Raw genomic sequence first — 15,305 nt, 5'->3', positions numbered from 1 at the left:
GCTATGAACCTTCTTCTGAGCACTGCTTTCATTGTGTCCATAAGTTTGTGCATGTATTGTGGTCATTTTAATGAAATATTAGGAAATCTTTACTTTTTTTCTTCCTTAGCCCAGTGGTGATTCAGTTGATCATTGTTCAATTTCCATGTGTTTGTGGACTTTCTGAAATTAATTGCTGTTGAATTCTAACTTTAAGTTGTGGTGATCCAACAGGATATAGGGGGTTTTCCTAATTTTTTTTGTTTCTGTTGAGGTTTGCTTTGGTGCTGAGTATGTGTCTTTTTTTTAGAAGGTTCCATGATGTGCTAAAAAGAAAGTATATTTTTGTGTTTGTGTGCAATGTTCTATAGATGTTTATTAATGCCATTTGAGTCATAACATCCATTAGTTCCCATATTTCTCTATTAAGCTTCTGTCTGGAAGACCTGTCCAGTGATGAGATTGGGGTATTGAAGTCTCCCACTATTAGTGTGTGGGGCTTGATTTGTGATTTAAGCTTTAGCAATGCTTCTTTTACAAATGCAGGAGTCCTTGTGTTTGTGGCATAGATGTTCAGAATTGAGATTGCCTGTTGATGGATTTTTTCCTGTTATAAATATGAAATGTCCTTCTTTATCTTTTTTTGATGAATAAAGGTTGGAGCATGCACCAAAAGATGAACTGTAATCCGTGATAGTAAAGTCTCTTTATTCAAGAAAACACCAGGGCCAAAACACAGGCCAGAGCAAGGTTACAGGAACCCAGCAAGTGTGGACAGAAAGAGCGGGCTAGGGTCTCCACGTGCAGCCCTTAAGAAGCTCCCTTACATCACCCCGGCTTTCCTTCACCATGCCCTTATGGGCGAGTCCCGGGTCCACCTGGTACCTGTCCCAGGACTATTGGGCGGGGCTAGGGTGTCTCCCTACATTTTTTGATTGATTTTAGTTTGAAGTCTATTTTGTTAGCTAGTAGGACAGCTACACCAACTTGTTTCTTAGGTCCATTTGACTGGGAAATTTTTTCTAATCCTTTACTCTGAGGTAATATCTGTCTGTGAGTTTGAGGCATGTTTCTTGTATGCAGCAGAAGGATTAATTCTGTTTTTGTATCCAATCTGTTAACCTGTGTCTTTTTATAGGTTAATTGGGACCATTTATATTAACGGATATTAATGATCAGTGATTGCTATTTCCTGATATTTTTGTTTTTGTTGTTGGTTATGTCATTGTGTGTTCAATTCCCTTCTTTGCGATTTGCTGCTGTAAAGTCATCTATTTCCTGTGTTCTTGTGTATATAGGTGTTCTCCTTGGGTTGGCATTTTTCTTCTAGTACTTTCTGTAGGGCTGGTTTTGTTGATGGGTGTTGTTTAAATTTGGTTTTATGATGGAATATCTTGTTTTCTCCATCTACAGTTATTGAAAATTTTGCTGGATAAAGTAGTCTGGGCTGGCATCCGTGGTCCCTTAGAATTTGCATAATATCTGACCAGGACCTTCTGGCTTTCATTGTTTATGTTGAGAAGTCAGGTGTCATTCTGGTAGCTCTGTCTTTCTATGTTACCTGGGCCTTTCTCCTTTGCAGTTCTCAATATTCTTTCTTTATTCTATATGTTTATTGTTTTGATTATTATGTGGTGAGGGGACTTTTTGGTCAAGTCTATTTGTTATTTGGTGTTCTGTAAACCTCTTGTATTTTCATAGGCATGTCCTTCTTTAGGTTGGGTAAGTTTTCTTCTATGATTTTGTAGAAAATATTTTCTGTGCCTTTGAGTTTGACTTCTTCTTCTATCCATAGTCTTTTTTTTTTTTTTTTTGCAACATAACAAATTACCTTTGTTTCGCTATGCATCCACATTTCAACAATTAGTGGTCTTGAACAGAGTGGGCAATGTGGCAACCAGCCAGGAGACCAGACCCACCCATCTGAAAACTCATGACACAGAGATCCTCCAGGTCCCTGCTGAGGGTCTGAGGAGCAGCAACACTGAAACCTGAGATTGCAGGGTTAGGGCCTCTGTTCCAGCTGTCAGGTTCCACCTCAGACCTGATGGGTGGCCAGGGAGTCCTGTCCAAACCACTTCAGTATGTAAAAGCAAAGCCATTATGAGAAAAGGAACCGACTCAGTACCCTGTGCACTGAGGACTCTCCGCATGGCCTTTCTCTAGGTGCAGCCACCAAGGACCCTGAGCACTGGCAGGTTTGTTGCCCCATGACTGACTGCTCTGTTCACCTCAAGACCTGAGCTCAAAGTGCATCAGCTGATGGTGGCAGCAGGGCCGAGGACCCGGAACCACCTTCCCAGGCTGGTGGCAAGTGAGCATGTGGCCAAGAGCTAAGTGAGAAGACCAGGCTCTTCCAACCTCATCTCATGGCTCTGGCCACAGCAATGTGGGGTAGTGTGGGTAATGAGGGAGCTGAGAAGAGGGGGAGAGCAGCACCCCTTGATAAAGGTGGGGAGACGGGAAGCCCTGAATTCCTCACCCACGGCCAATTTCAGAGGGAGGGGAGGGTTACAATCTAAGCTTTGATCAAGGGCAGGAGGGAGGGAGAGAGGGTAATGGCTTGGATGAAGCATCACTTAAGACTTAAGAAAGCAGGGGTGAAGCCAAAGCACCCCCAAGCCCGCCAGTATTCCCATGGCTGCTACCTGAAGCCTTCCCATCTATTCTAAGGGCTACCACAAAGCTGTGGCAGGAGGGTGGGGCAGGCAAAGGCAGACCCAGGCCACGTGTCAGCAGCAGGTGATTGTGTGACGTATCTGTTCACAATTGCGTTATCTGTGCCCACCACTCCCAAAAGAAACCAATTTCAACACACCTTCTTGATCCCAGAAGTTCAACTAGGCAGCCAGCAGTTACACTCGACAGATGTTACACAGCACAGCTTAGGTATTTCAAATGGACAAGAAATTAGTATCAGAACAGTGTCTCTGGATGAAGTCCGAGTGGAGCTTGCTCTCCAGTACTTTGAGGTCTACAAGATGAAAATTCACTACTGTGGAAAATGAAGACTTAGGTTGGATTGGGGAGAGGAGACCAGGGCCTTGGTGACTAATTGCTGTAATACTGTCCTTTTGGCGGCGGCGGCAGCTCCATGTTCTCTTTTGACATCATCAAGTGCCTGCAGGATGACTTTGATGCTGTGGGAATTCTGCCACTTTGTCAGCACTGCCGTGGCCCTTAGATCTACCACTCCATTTGAACTGCTCATGCCGCTCATATTGACTTTTGTTACAAATCTTACAAATAGGGGTGCTTCCAGGTATTTAGGCCCACATTCTATTTTAAGGCTATATATTCGGTTTTCATAAATTGTTCTTGGAGGCCCAATTATCATCCCTGTCCATCTCGTAAGTGTCATGTCTTTGTCATCCTCTAGACCCCAGCTAACTGTGCCATCGCCTACTCCTTTCTGGCCTTCTTCCAGCTAACAGTCGGAAATTTCGAGGGACTTTTATTCCTGAGCCTGTGGTGGCTGCCATCTTGCGTCCCATATTAAGTTTGGTCTTTTCATGGTTTCCCAGATTCTGTGCTTGTTTTGTGTTAAGATTTTGTTGGATTTAAATTTTTCTTTGACCAATGAACCTTTTTCCTCCAAATTATCTTCAATGACTGAAATTCTCTCTTCCATTTCTTGTATTCTGTTGTTTATGCTTGCATTTGTAGTTCCTCATCATTTACCCAGATTTTCCATTTACAGAATTCTCTCATTTTGTGTTTTCTTTATTGCCTCTATTTCAGATATCATATATGTCTTAAATCATTTCCATAAATCATAATTGCTTTTTCTTCATTTTCTTTAAAGGATTTGTCAATATCTTTTTTTTTTTTGTTTTTCTTTTCCTCCATTTCTTTAAGGGAATTTCTCATTTGCTCTTTAATCATTGATGCCTCAATCATCCTCATAAAGTTATTTTTTTGGTCATTTTCTTCTACTTCATCTGTGTTGGGATTCTCAGGTCTTACTGTTGTAGCATCACTTAGTTCCTAGTGGTGCTGTATTGCTCTTTATATTGTTGAGTGTGTTCCTATCTTGTTGCTATGCATTGCTTCCTCTAATCAGTATAGGTGGAGCTTTTGCTTCAGGGGCTCCCTCTTTCTCCAATTGGTATAGTTGGGGGCTGTGGCTCAATTGACCACTCCTTCAGGCACAAGTAGAGAAGAACTTTCGGTGAATTCTCCTCCTGGTGGAAGTGGTCCCAATGCTCAGTTGGTCACTCCTTGAGGTGCAGGTGGGGTTATAGCCCTGGGTGTATGCTCCTCCCGTTGGAGGTGTAGGTAGGGCTGAGAGTCCAGTGGTCCATGTAGCAGCAGGGTATCTCCAATGAGAAATGGCAGTGGATGCTGGCTGTGACACAGGTGTTCTTTCCCAGAGGAACTTTTTGCAATAGTTTCTGGAGGTACTGCTGGGAAACTGCTTCTGTTGTTTCACGTATCCATCAGCCCATGCTTGTGGGCCTGAGGCTGGGGTCTCCCTCTGACACTGCTCCCAGGTCTGGGGCTGTGGCTCCCTTGGTGCCACTCAGGGCCTGAATCGTGAACCTCCCTCTGACACTGCTGCTCCTGGCCTGAAGTTCAGTCCTACCTCTGATGCTCCTCCCAGGTCTGAGCCTAATGGCTCCCTTTATGCTACTCCAGGCTTGAAGCTCTACCCTTTCTCTGACTCTGCTTTCAGACTAGGATTTGGGACTCTCACTGATGCTGCTCTGGGCCTGAAGCTCAGGCCTCCCCCTGATGCTGATGCTCTGGGCCTGAAACTCAGGCCAACCTCTGATGGTGCTCTTGGGTCTGAGGTCATGGCTCCCTTGACACTGCTCTGGACCTGAAGCTCCAGCCTTCCTCTGATCTCCTATCTTGGCTGCTGCACACTTTGTGAGGAATTTCCAAAAGTTGAAAACTATTTGTCCTTTCAGATACCTCTAATTTATGGAGCTCTGTCCCTATGTCTGGATTACTGCATGAGAATGGCAATATTAGTGGCTTACTGTTTTGAGGGGACATCTGTGTCTATGGGGGTAAATACCTTACATGTCTCACAGAACTTTTCTACCAAGGGAACAGGCAATTCACCAGGTCTTTGAGTAACCAGACTCACTGTGCTGCTTTTAGTCCTTCCAAAAGCATTCAGTTCCCTTTTATGTTAAAACAGTTTCCAAAAGGCTAATGAGAGTTTTTGGGTGTTTCATTTATACAATTTACTTGCAGAGAAGGAGACATACCATGAATAGGGAAGGAGCTGAACTTCCATTTATTGCAGACCCCAACCAGGGACAACTGGGGCAATTATTTTCCCCTTCTCTGTGTACAAACAACTGAAACAACTGCTTAATGTAGGCCTCAGAAGGAGAAGGCAGCTCCTGGGTCAGGGCATTATTTCTCCTTCCTGCATGTACTCTGAGGCCCTCTCCACCTCCATACAGAGAACAGGATCAGGAGCCTGGGACTTCAAACAGATGTTAATCAACTAATCAAGCTTGGAGGGAAGCAAGTGCTCCAGAGTGAGGAAGGGATGAGGTCAGTTTTCCTCCAGCAGGGTTGAGAGAACAGATGGAGGTTGTGGAGTTTCTCTGGGTGATCTGGCCTAGCCAAAGGGATTCAGTTCCCCTGTAAGAGGATACAGGTCTTAAGCCAAAGTCTCTCTCTCTCTCTCTCTCTCTCTCTCTCTGTGTGTGTGTGTGTGTGTGTGTGTGTGTGTATTTCTGTAGTGTGCTTGCACTACAGAAAGCCATTGGTTATTACATGGAAACTTGTGGCTTCTGTTTTGGGATCTGCTGGTATCACCAAAGAAACAGCAGCAAACAGTTGCCATGGTGAGGCCATGTTGGCTTCCTGAAGTGGGGTGCCAGAGCTCAGATGGGTGGCTCAGAGTGGACCATGTGCCTGAAGAAAAACAGTGTTCTGTGTGTCTGGCTGTGATGTCAGGACAGCTCACTCTCCCTTCCATTTTAGACGTTTCTCCATCCAACAGAACTATAAGAAACACACAGAGAGACACAGACAGACATACAAGAGATATATAATAAAGACAACCAGAAGTTTATTGATTCAACTTTAAGGTCAATTTTGTTATACTGCATGTACATTTCTACTTTTGTTTAAATCATTGTGTTTATATAGTTCAATTAAAAACATACTATATATTTTTGGTTGTGAGCCTAGCTTTTAACGGCTGAGCCATCTCTCCAGTCTTTCTTTCTTTCTTTTTTTCTTTCTTTCTTCCTTCCTTCCTTCCTTCTTTCCTTCCTTCCTTCCCCTTTCTTTCTTTCTTTCTCTTTCTTTTTGGTTTTTCAAGACATGGTTTCTTTGTGTAACTTTGGAGCCTATCCTGGCACTTGCTCTGGAGACCAGGCTGGCCTCGAACTCACAGAGATCCGCCTGCCTCTGCCTTCTGAGTGCTGGGATTAAAAGCATGTGCCACCAAAGCCCAGGGCCAGATGGCTTCACTGCAGAATTCTACCAGAAATTCAAACAAGAGCTAATACCAGTACTCCTCAGATTGTTCCAAACAATAGAAGCAGAACTCTTTTTATGAGGCTACAATCACTTTGATAACCAAGGCACACAAAGAAATGAAGGTCAAAGAGGTCAGTACCAGGCTGGTGAAACCCACAGAAACAGCTGGCCTGAACAAGGGGAACACATGGACCCCAGACTGCTGTCTGGGAGGCCAGCACAGGACTGATCCAGACCCCTGAACATGGATGTCAATGAGGAGGCCTCCACACTCTAGGGGGCCCCTGGTGGTAGATTCGTATTTTCCCTGGTGTAAGATGGGACTTTGAGAGCCCATCCCAAGTGAAGGGATGCACTCTTGGCCTGGACACGTGGCGGAGGGCCTAGGCCTGGCCCAGGATGATGTGGGGGACTTTGGGGAGCCCCCATTGAGGGCCCTACCCTGCTTGGGGAGTGGAGGGTGAATGGGGTGTGGGTAGCGGGAGGGAGAAGGGGAGAGAGAGGGAGAGGGAGAGGGAGAGGGAAAGGGAGAGGGAGAAGGGATTGACATGTGAAGCAAGCCTTTTCCTAATTTGAACTAATAAAACATTTACAAAAATGTAATATGTAGTTAAAAATAAAAATTAATAGTAATATGTAATAATCAAGCTTGTAGTCATGTTAGTTAGGTTTTCTAGATATGCTGAGTTATATTTCAGTTGGATAGGTAATCTTGAAACACTTCAAAGCCCTACAGAATATGGCATTTAAAAGATTTTAAGAACTTAGACTTTTCTTGACAGTGAGACGTGTTTGCTCCTGGCATCACCAATTACTGCAAGAGGATGATAAGCACAGAAGCTCCTTATGGATTTTGCCTTTAATGTGGTAAGACTAGCCTTTGGGGCAAGAAATTTCTATTTGGACTACTTGACTGCATGCTGTATAAACTGGACATGCAGGACAAACAGAAAAGTGACTGCTGAACTTGCCAAAACAAGGTGGAATGGTCCTTCAGGATTCCTACTTCTTAGAAGAAACTGCCAGACATTCTGCAGGACAGAGAAGAAAGCAACTGATGAACTTTGCCAGTACAAGACAGAACAGATCTTTAAATTTCCTACTTCATTGAAAAGTCTGCCAGATTTTATGGGCCTATAGGCTGAAGATGGATGCCCCAAAATTACAGAAGTACTTTTGGTAATTGTCCAGGAAGCCAGACATCTCTATCATTTCTAGAGTTTTGGAAGTTGCTTACAATGCAATTCCAGTTTACTTAGGTAATATTATATCCTTCTGGGGTCCTTGCTGGAGTTGAAAACAGATACAGTTTTCCTTAGTTATGATAAAAGATATATTAGATATAAAACTTTAGGTTCACAAATATAGGATAGATGATAGAGTATTTTCTTTAATTTTGCCAAATGGAAATGAACTAAATATTGTAACTATAATTCTTACTTGACAATTGTTTTGGTATATATGATTTTACTATGTTAGAGTTAAAACCTTTCTTTTTAGTAATACAGAAAGTGGAGATGGTGTGGGATGTCATTCTGTATGCTGCAAAAATATGTTGCTTTTATTTGTTGATGAATGAAGCTGTTTTGATGAATATATCTAGATGGGAAATCCAAACAGAGTTATGGAAAAAGGAGGTTTATTTAGAGAGATGCCAGGTAGCTGCTGGAAGAGTAACATGCTGGAGAATTACTGGTAAGCCACAGCCTCATGGCAATATGTAGATCAATACAGATGGGTTGATTCATAAGAGAGACCTAGCCAATAATATGTCTGAGCCATTGGCCAAACAATTGTAATTGTTATTAAACCTCAGAATGTTACTTCATAATTGGCTGTGGAAACTGACAGGAGGAACAGAAAACTTCCAACTTCAGGCAGGAGCTGATGCAAGGTCATGGAGGGCTGCCACTTAGTGGTTTGATCAGCATTGCTTATTCTGCCAGCTCTCTTATAGAGCTGACAACTACCATCCCAGGGTGGCACCACCCACAATGGGCTAGGATCTTTCTCATCAATCACTAATTAAGAAAATGCCCTTACAGGCTTGCTTTCAGTCTAATCTTTGGAGGCATTTTCTTAATTGTGGTTTCCCTTCTCTTATATGGCTTTAGCTTGTGTCAAGTTGACATAGAATATTCTAGCACACTATCCAATTCATTTAACATTCCCATATTCCTCTAATAATTGGAGAAAGGCACCTATAAAGAATCTTATAAAGTGAGAGTCATGACTGTAGCACACCTGTCTCTCGTGGGCTGGCTCTACAACTGTTTTATAGCATTTCTTAGCAGGTATCCCACAACTCTGGCATCTCCAACATATAGGAATCTCCAAGTAAATCCAGGCATTACCTTCATAGCTTCACCTAATGACCTCTCTGGGCCTCCATGTGGGCCACCCTTGACATATGGCTGGCTTCAGTGGCTTCCATATCCCCAGTAGGGGTTCCACAACCCATTTCCTGTACCCTTGACTCAAAAGAATCATATAGTTGAATCTGTCAAGTTTTGCTGCTTACTGGGACTGGAACAGGGCTCCTGGTTCAAGTATACTTGCATCAGCTTTCTGTTGTTTTTGGTTTTGGTCACTTCTTAAGATTTTCTTTTATCCCTTTTCACAATTTTGAATCTTAGCTGGGCTAGGGATTGACCAGAGGTCACCATTCCCTTTATTCTATTTAGCAACAGACTTTTCCTTGTTTTTTTTTTTTTATCTCCCTGAGCACAGAACTTAGCTCTGTTACAGGTCCTGGTCTTTTCTTCTCAAGCTGTGCATTTTGTATTTTTCCTTGCTCAGCTTGCTCTTTTTATTTTAGAATATCTAAATATTTATGAATATCATAAATATGGCTACTAATAACCAGGCAACACAGGCAATACTAGCCAGTCTAGAAATCTCCTCTGCTAAATATTTTAATCCATAATTCTTCAATTTATCCTCAGGCATATTTTTTTTGTACAAGGGCAGAAAATAATCACATTCCTTGCCAAAATATCAGAACAGTCTTTAACACACTTAATAGTATTATTCTCCACTAATGCCTCTTGAGCTGGGCCATCATAATCTACATTGATCTTAGCACCACTGTCCTCCATGTTCCTACTAGTATGGCCCATTAAACTACACTTAAAGTGTTTAACACTGTTAGCAATCCAAAATCCCAAAGTCCACAATCTGACAACAAGAAACATGGCGAGGCAATACCGAACTCCCTGGTATGAACTTCTGTCTTAGTCAGTGTTCTATTGCTGAGAAGAGACACCATGAGCATAGAAATTATACTGAAAGAAACCAGCTGAGGCTTTCTTACAGTTTCAGAGATGGAGTCCATTATCATCATGACAGGGAGCATGACAGCATGCAGATAGACATGGTGCTGGAAAAGTAACTGTGAATTCCACACAAGGATCCTTAGGCAGCAGATGAGAGAGACACAGCCTGACTTGGACTTTGTAACTTCAAAGTCTTCCCTCAGTGACAAAAATTCCTCCAATAAGGCCAGACCCCTCATCCTTTTTCAAATAGTGCTGTTCTTTGATGATTAAGTATTCAAATATCTGAGCCTATTGGGGCCATTCTTATTCAAACCACCACAAGATCTATTCTAAACAAGTGAAAAAGGTTACATCTGTGGGAATTAGACAAAAAATGCCAGATGGGTTGAAGCCAGTTTTGTGCATGATCATGGTAGCCTGGCATGGTATCCTGGTTCATTTTCCACAAGTCCTGGACTCTCTAGTATTTGCTGATCCTCAGTTTCTTTATTGACAGGAGAGGTGTATTCTGAGGTTACTGACCAGTAAGGGTGTAGTATTGCATACTTTAAAAGTCCTTCTAAGAGCTTTGAATTCCAAGTTTTGCCTTTCAAGTGTTAAAGTACTGTCCCTAGGTGTGGGTTTCTGTAAGGCCCTCAAGGTGTGTAAGTGGCCAGGACATGCCCCTGAGGACCTCCAAAAATCCAGGTTCCAACCACAAAACACTCTCACTACACTAAAGACTGGAACCAGCCCCTTGCCCATAGAGTAAAAAGCCAAAGCTCTGTACTTGAATATCTGTCAATCTGAACCCTTGGAATCTCCACCCCCAAGAGATGCTATATAAAGCCTGTCTTCTGTTCAGTTCTCTGCATCTTCTGAGCAGAGCAAAGGCAGTCACCCTCCTTGGTTTGTCACTCACAATTAATCTCTTATGTGAGGTTTGTTGTACACTGTACTCATTACTGACTCTCAACTGCCAGGATTCCTTTCTCTTTAGAGCTGTAACACTTGTGTTGGGAAAACCTTCCCCAGAAACAGAGCTACACCACTCACCTGAAGTGAGAAAACCTTTCAATTTAGTGCTGTGGCATTTCCCAAGGGGGAAGATACATGTTGTGACTTTTCATCAAGATAAAAAGTTTCCATTCTTTGGATAAAAAAAAGTGGTACATTTACAAAATGGAGTTCTACTCAGTAGAAAAAAAATGGAATCTTGAAATTTGCAGGCAAATGGATGGAACTAGAAGAAACCATTCTGAGAAAGGTAACCCAGTCACAAAAAGACAGACATGGTATGTACTCACTCATATATGGGTTTTAGACATAGAGCAAAGGATTACCAACCCTACAATCCATACAGCCAGAGAAGCTAGGAAACAAGGAGGAGTCTAAGACAGACATACATGGTCCCCCAGTGAAGGGGAAAGGGACAAGATCTCCTGAGCAAATTGGGAGCATGGGGGAGGAGAGAGTGAGCTTGGAGAATGAGAAGGGGAGAAAAAGAGGGGTGAGGAGGCATGAGGGAGCATGAAGGTTGAGTTGGGGGAAGAATAGAGGAGAACAAAATAAGAGATACCATAAAAGAGGGAGATGTTATAGGTTTAAAGAGAAATCAGGCACTAGGGAAATGTCTGGACAGCTACAAAGATGACACCAACTAACAATCTAAACAGCAGAGGAGAGGCTACCTTAAATGCCCTCCCCTGGTAATGAGATTGATGACTAAGTTATATGCCATTCTAGAGCCTTCATCTAGCAGCTGGTGGAAGTAAAAGCAGATACCCACAGCTAAACGATGAACTGAACTGGAATCCAGTTGCAGAGAAGGAGGACTGATGAGCAAAGGGGTCCAGACCAGGCTGGTGAAACCCACAGAAACAGCTGACCTGAACAAGGGAGAACTTTCCGTCCCCAGACTGATAGCTGGGAAACAAGCATGGGACTGATCCAGACCCCATGAACGTGGGTGTCAATGAGGACACCTCGGAAATCTATGGGGCCTATTGTAGTAGATCAGTACTTATCCATAGCATAGGAATGGACTTTGGGAGTCCATTCTACATGGAGGGATACTCCCTGAGCCTAGACACAAGGGGGTTGGCCTAGGCCCTATCCCAAAGAATATGACAGACTCTGAAGACCCTCTATGGAAGGCCTCACCTTCCCTTGGGAGAAGAAAGGGTATGGGATGGGTAGGGTGTTAGTTGGGGGTGTCAGGGGAGGAGGAGAGGAAGAGGGAACTGGGATTGACATGTAAAACAATCTTGTCTCTAATTCAAATAAAAAATTGGAGGAAAAAAGTTTCCATTCTTCAATCTTCGATCCAGTTCCACTTGCATTTGTTTTTCCTGATCATAACAGAGTGGTCTGATGATATCAGTAAGGCAACTTGTAGGTTCTCTATATCATGTCATGTGGGCCTGTCTGTCTGTGTATCCCCAGATTCTTGTTAATTGCATTACAAGGATACTTCAGCTGCCTCATAGACCCAGAGACCCAGGTTGTAACACATCACCTTCTATGGGCTACTATCTTCTAGGGAGTCTGCAAATCCACAATCATTACCTCTTCTGGACATTTTTATTAATGTATGGAGGGAAATTAATGGGACAGGCATGCCAAAATACTGGCATGGAAGTGTGAGAAACACTGAGAATGCCCAGAGTTTTAGAGAAAGTATAATCAGATTTTATCAGCAACCATAAGACTATATAGGGAATTCAAAGAAAAACTATGCTTAGTGAAAAGATGAAGATCTGAGTTTACAATTCAGGACAGAAGTTTGTACCAGAAACAAATGGTGAGAAATAAAGACAGGTTTAAATAAAGGAAAACGTTTCTGAGAGTAGAAGTGGACTAGTGATCTAATCAATAAAAGCCCAAATAGTGTTGTAGCATAAGGATACTTTCCTTATAGGAAATTTACACAGCAGGCACCTCTCCTCTCTTGCATCTCATGTTTCTCTTGCATGTTCTGTTGAAGCCTAGGAGAAGGAAGGTTTCCAGGATTATTTCACTAGTTCCCTTTTTTCATGTTACTTTTGAAGACTCAGTTTACAACTTATTCTCCTGCTCATGACTCTGACAGATATAATAGTGGATATCATTACTGGGAGAAGAATCTGTGTAAATGATTGGAAAGAATCAGCATGAAAACTTCAGGACTGATGGAATTGTTTTATTAATTTATGTGACTGTTAGTCGTGACATTTACACAGTAATGCACATCACTAAGGCTCAACTAATGGTACATTCGAAACACATGTATGTTCAGCTGCAATATTTATTTTTAATATCTTTGTATTTATTCATTTGTTGTATGTATTTGCCCATATATGTGTGTGTGCATTACAGGTATGACTGGTGCCCAGTGAAATCAGAAGAGATTATTGCAGATCGATTGATTATTGTCCATCATGTCAGTTTTGAGAACCAAACTCCTATCATCTGGAAGAGCAATATATATTTTATTTATTTGTTTAGCTATTTATTCATATATTTACTTTTCTTTTTATTGAAAATAGTTTTTTCTCACATACTGATTATGGTTCACGCCTCTCTATTCTTCCCAGTTCCTCCTCTAGCATATCTTGAAGGCAAGACAGCAGTGTAGATCAAATGGCAACAAGTGTTCTTTTTTTGGTTTTTTATTTGTTATATATTTGTATTACAAACAAGATTAAATTACATGACAATCCCAGTTTCCTTCTCCCTCCCTTCCTCCCCTACCACCCCCAACTAAAATCCTACCTATCATATGTCCTTTCTTCTAATCTACACCTGACTTAACCTTTCTGCTTACTCATGACCTCTGCATCCTTCCTTTTCTTCCTTTCTCACTCTTGTAGCTTCCTCCCCCCTCTTCTCATGTTCTCAATTTGGATCCTTCCTTTTTCTTCCCTTCTTACTCTCATAGCTTACTCCCCCCTCTTTCCATGTTCTCAATTGCAACAAGTGTTCTTAACCATTGAGCCATCTATCCAACCCCACCTTCTTGCAATACTTTAAGTAAAAGCCTAGAATCCTGCAAGTTCATGACACCACCGAGCATTGCATAGAGGAAGCCTACCATATGTTCACTCCATTTCATAATGGACCATCTCATGCAACTCTGAATTACCAGGGTCATTCCTTTTCCAGGATTGGGTGAGGTACTCTGAACAACTTTAAAACTAAAACATATCAGGATGGTTTTGACTCACATCTTTAATTCCAGCTCTCAGGAGGCAAAATCAGGTGGATCGCTGAGTTTGAGACCAACCTGATCTACATAGTGAGTTTCATGACAGCCAAGGCTACACATAGAAACCCTGTCTCAAAACCAAACACAGGACTAAAACATGCATTCTATTTGCCAGCTACCTACATGATGTTGGGTTGAATCAGGAAAGGAGCTGACATGTCATCACCATTCATGAATGATGAGCTGTATGAGGACAAAAGGATCAGGACCAGGGGAATCATGATCAGGCCTTTAGAGAGAACAATATAAAGCAACAGTACATTGTGTCAGAGACATAATGGGCCTTAAAGGAGTAGGGAAGACTTTCCTTTAAAGTGTGGAGAATGGCTTCACTATGGGAGATTGCTGGAAGCAAAAGTAAGAGACATTACCATCATGGACAGGATGGTGCAGATACAGGGAAGAGGACCAGGGAAGAGATGTCAGAAATATCCTGGACTAAGGACAGTATCTAACTTTTATTATTTTAAGAGGCAGTGGGAAGAATTTCACTCCACAATAGGGAGGCTCAGTCAGAAATTTGTTTCATTATCATCATGAAATCATGTTGATATCCATTTCAGTTTCACAAACTCGATATAATTTCTGTTACGATGGTGGTGAGTTTATAAATGACAGTCTGAATATCTTCTCCTACAATTTGAGAAAATGATCATCAAAAGTGCCCTGAGTAGACTTTTTATTAGCACAGTGACACCTCTAAACATGAAGCTTCCTTTTCAGTATAGTTTGGATAAAAAGGGATGGAGCATAAGTGTAGGCCAATAAATCCTGTCTTTTAATACATTAAAATCTAGCAAATTTTTCATAATTAATGGTCATTTCAAGATTTTAACACTGCTATGAATAATGACTTTATCAATATTTTTTTCTATGTGGAAAAATGAAATGTTTCAGAGGTACCATGTTGATACTTTCACAATAATGTGAATGAATTTGGTATCATTGAAGAGTGTACATATGTTTATAATCATACAAGATTTGGGGTACATTGACCCCATATGTAATCTCCATTTGCTGAAAATAACTGTGCAGCCCACACTGGCCTAGAATTAGTAAATCTCATTTCTTTTCATCATAAATTACTGGATCACAGATGTGTGTCAAATTCCTAAGCATTAATGGAAACAAATTAGATAGAGTTTTAATGTACATAGGATCATATACAGGGATTCATAATAATACTTTAATCTAAGTACAGTGAGTTCAAAGACATACTGTGGATATTTAGTTTCTTCTTCTCTTCCACCAATATCATGAATTCCATAGAGACTAGTCCAAGCTGGTCCCATTTGTGTAATTATGAACTCCTTCAGTGAACCTCTAAGGCCATGAAACTGTCAATAATAAGCCTGTAGAAGCTTCTGACT

The 15,305-nt window shown here is 41.7% G+C and overlaps 1 pseudogene; it reads right to left on the bottom strand.

Annotated features, from left to right (window-relative positions):
• Positions 1-3,030: 3,030 nt before the first annotated feature.
• Positions 3,031-3,461, bottom strand: LOC100767362 (annotated as a pseudogene).
• Between the last annotated feature and the right edge of the window lie 11,844 nt (positions 3,462-15,305).

Source organism: Cricetulus griseus, chromosome 4 (genome assembly GCF_003668045.3).
Source record: "Cricetulus griseus strain 17A/GY chromosome 4, alternate assembly CriGri-PICRH-1.0, whole genome shotgun sequence".
Taxonomy (NCBI): domain Eukaryota; kingdom Metazoa; phylum Chordata; class Mammalia; order Rodentia; family Cricetidae; genus Cricetulus; species Cricetulus griseus.
The sequence above is the reverse complement of the archived record's forward strand: the minus strand, read 5'-3'. Positions and strand labels throughout refer to the sequence as shown.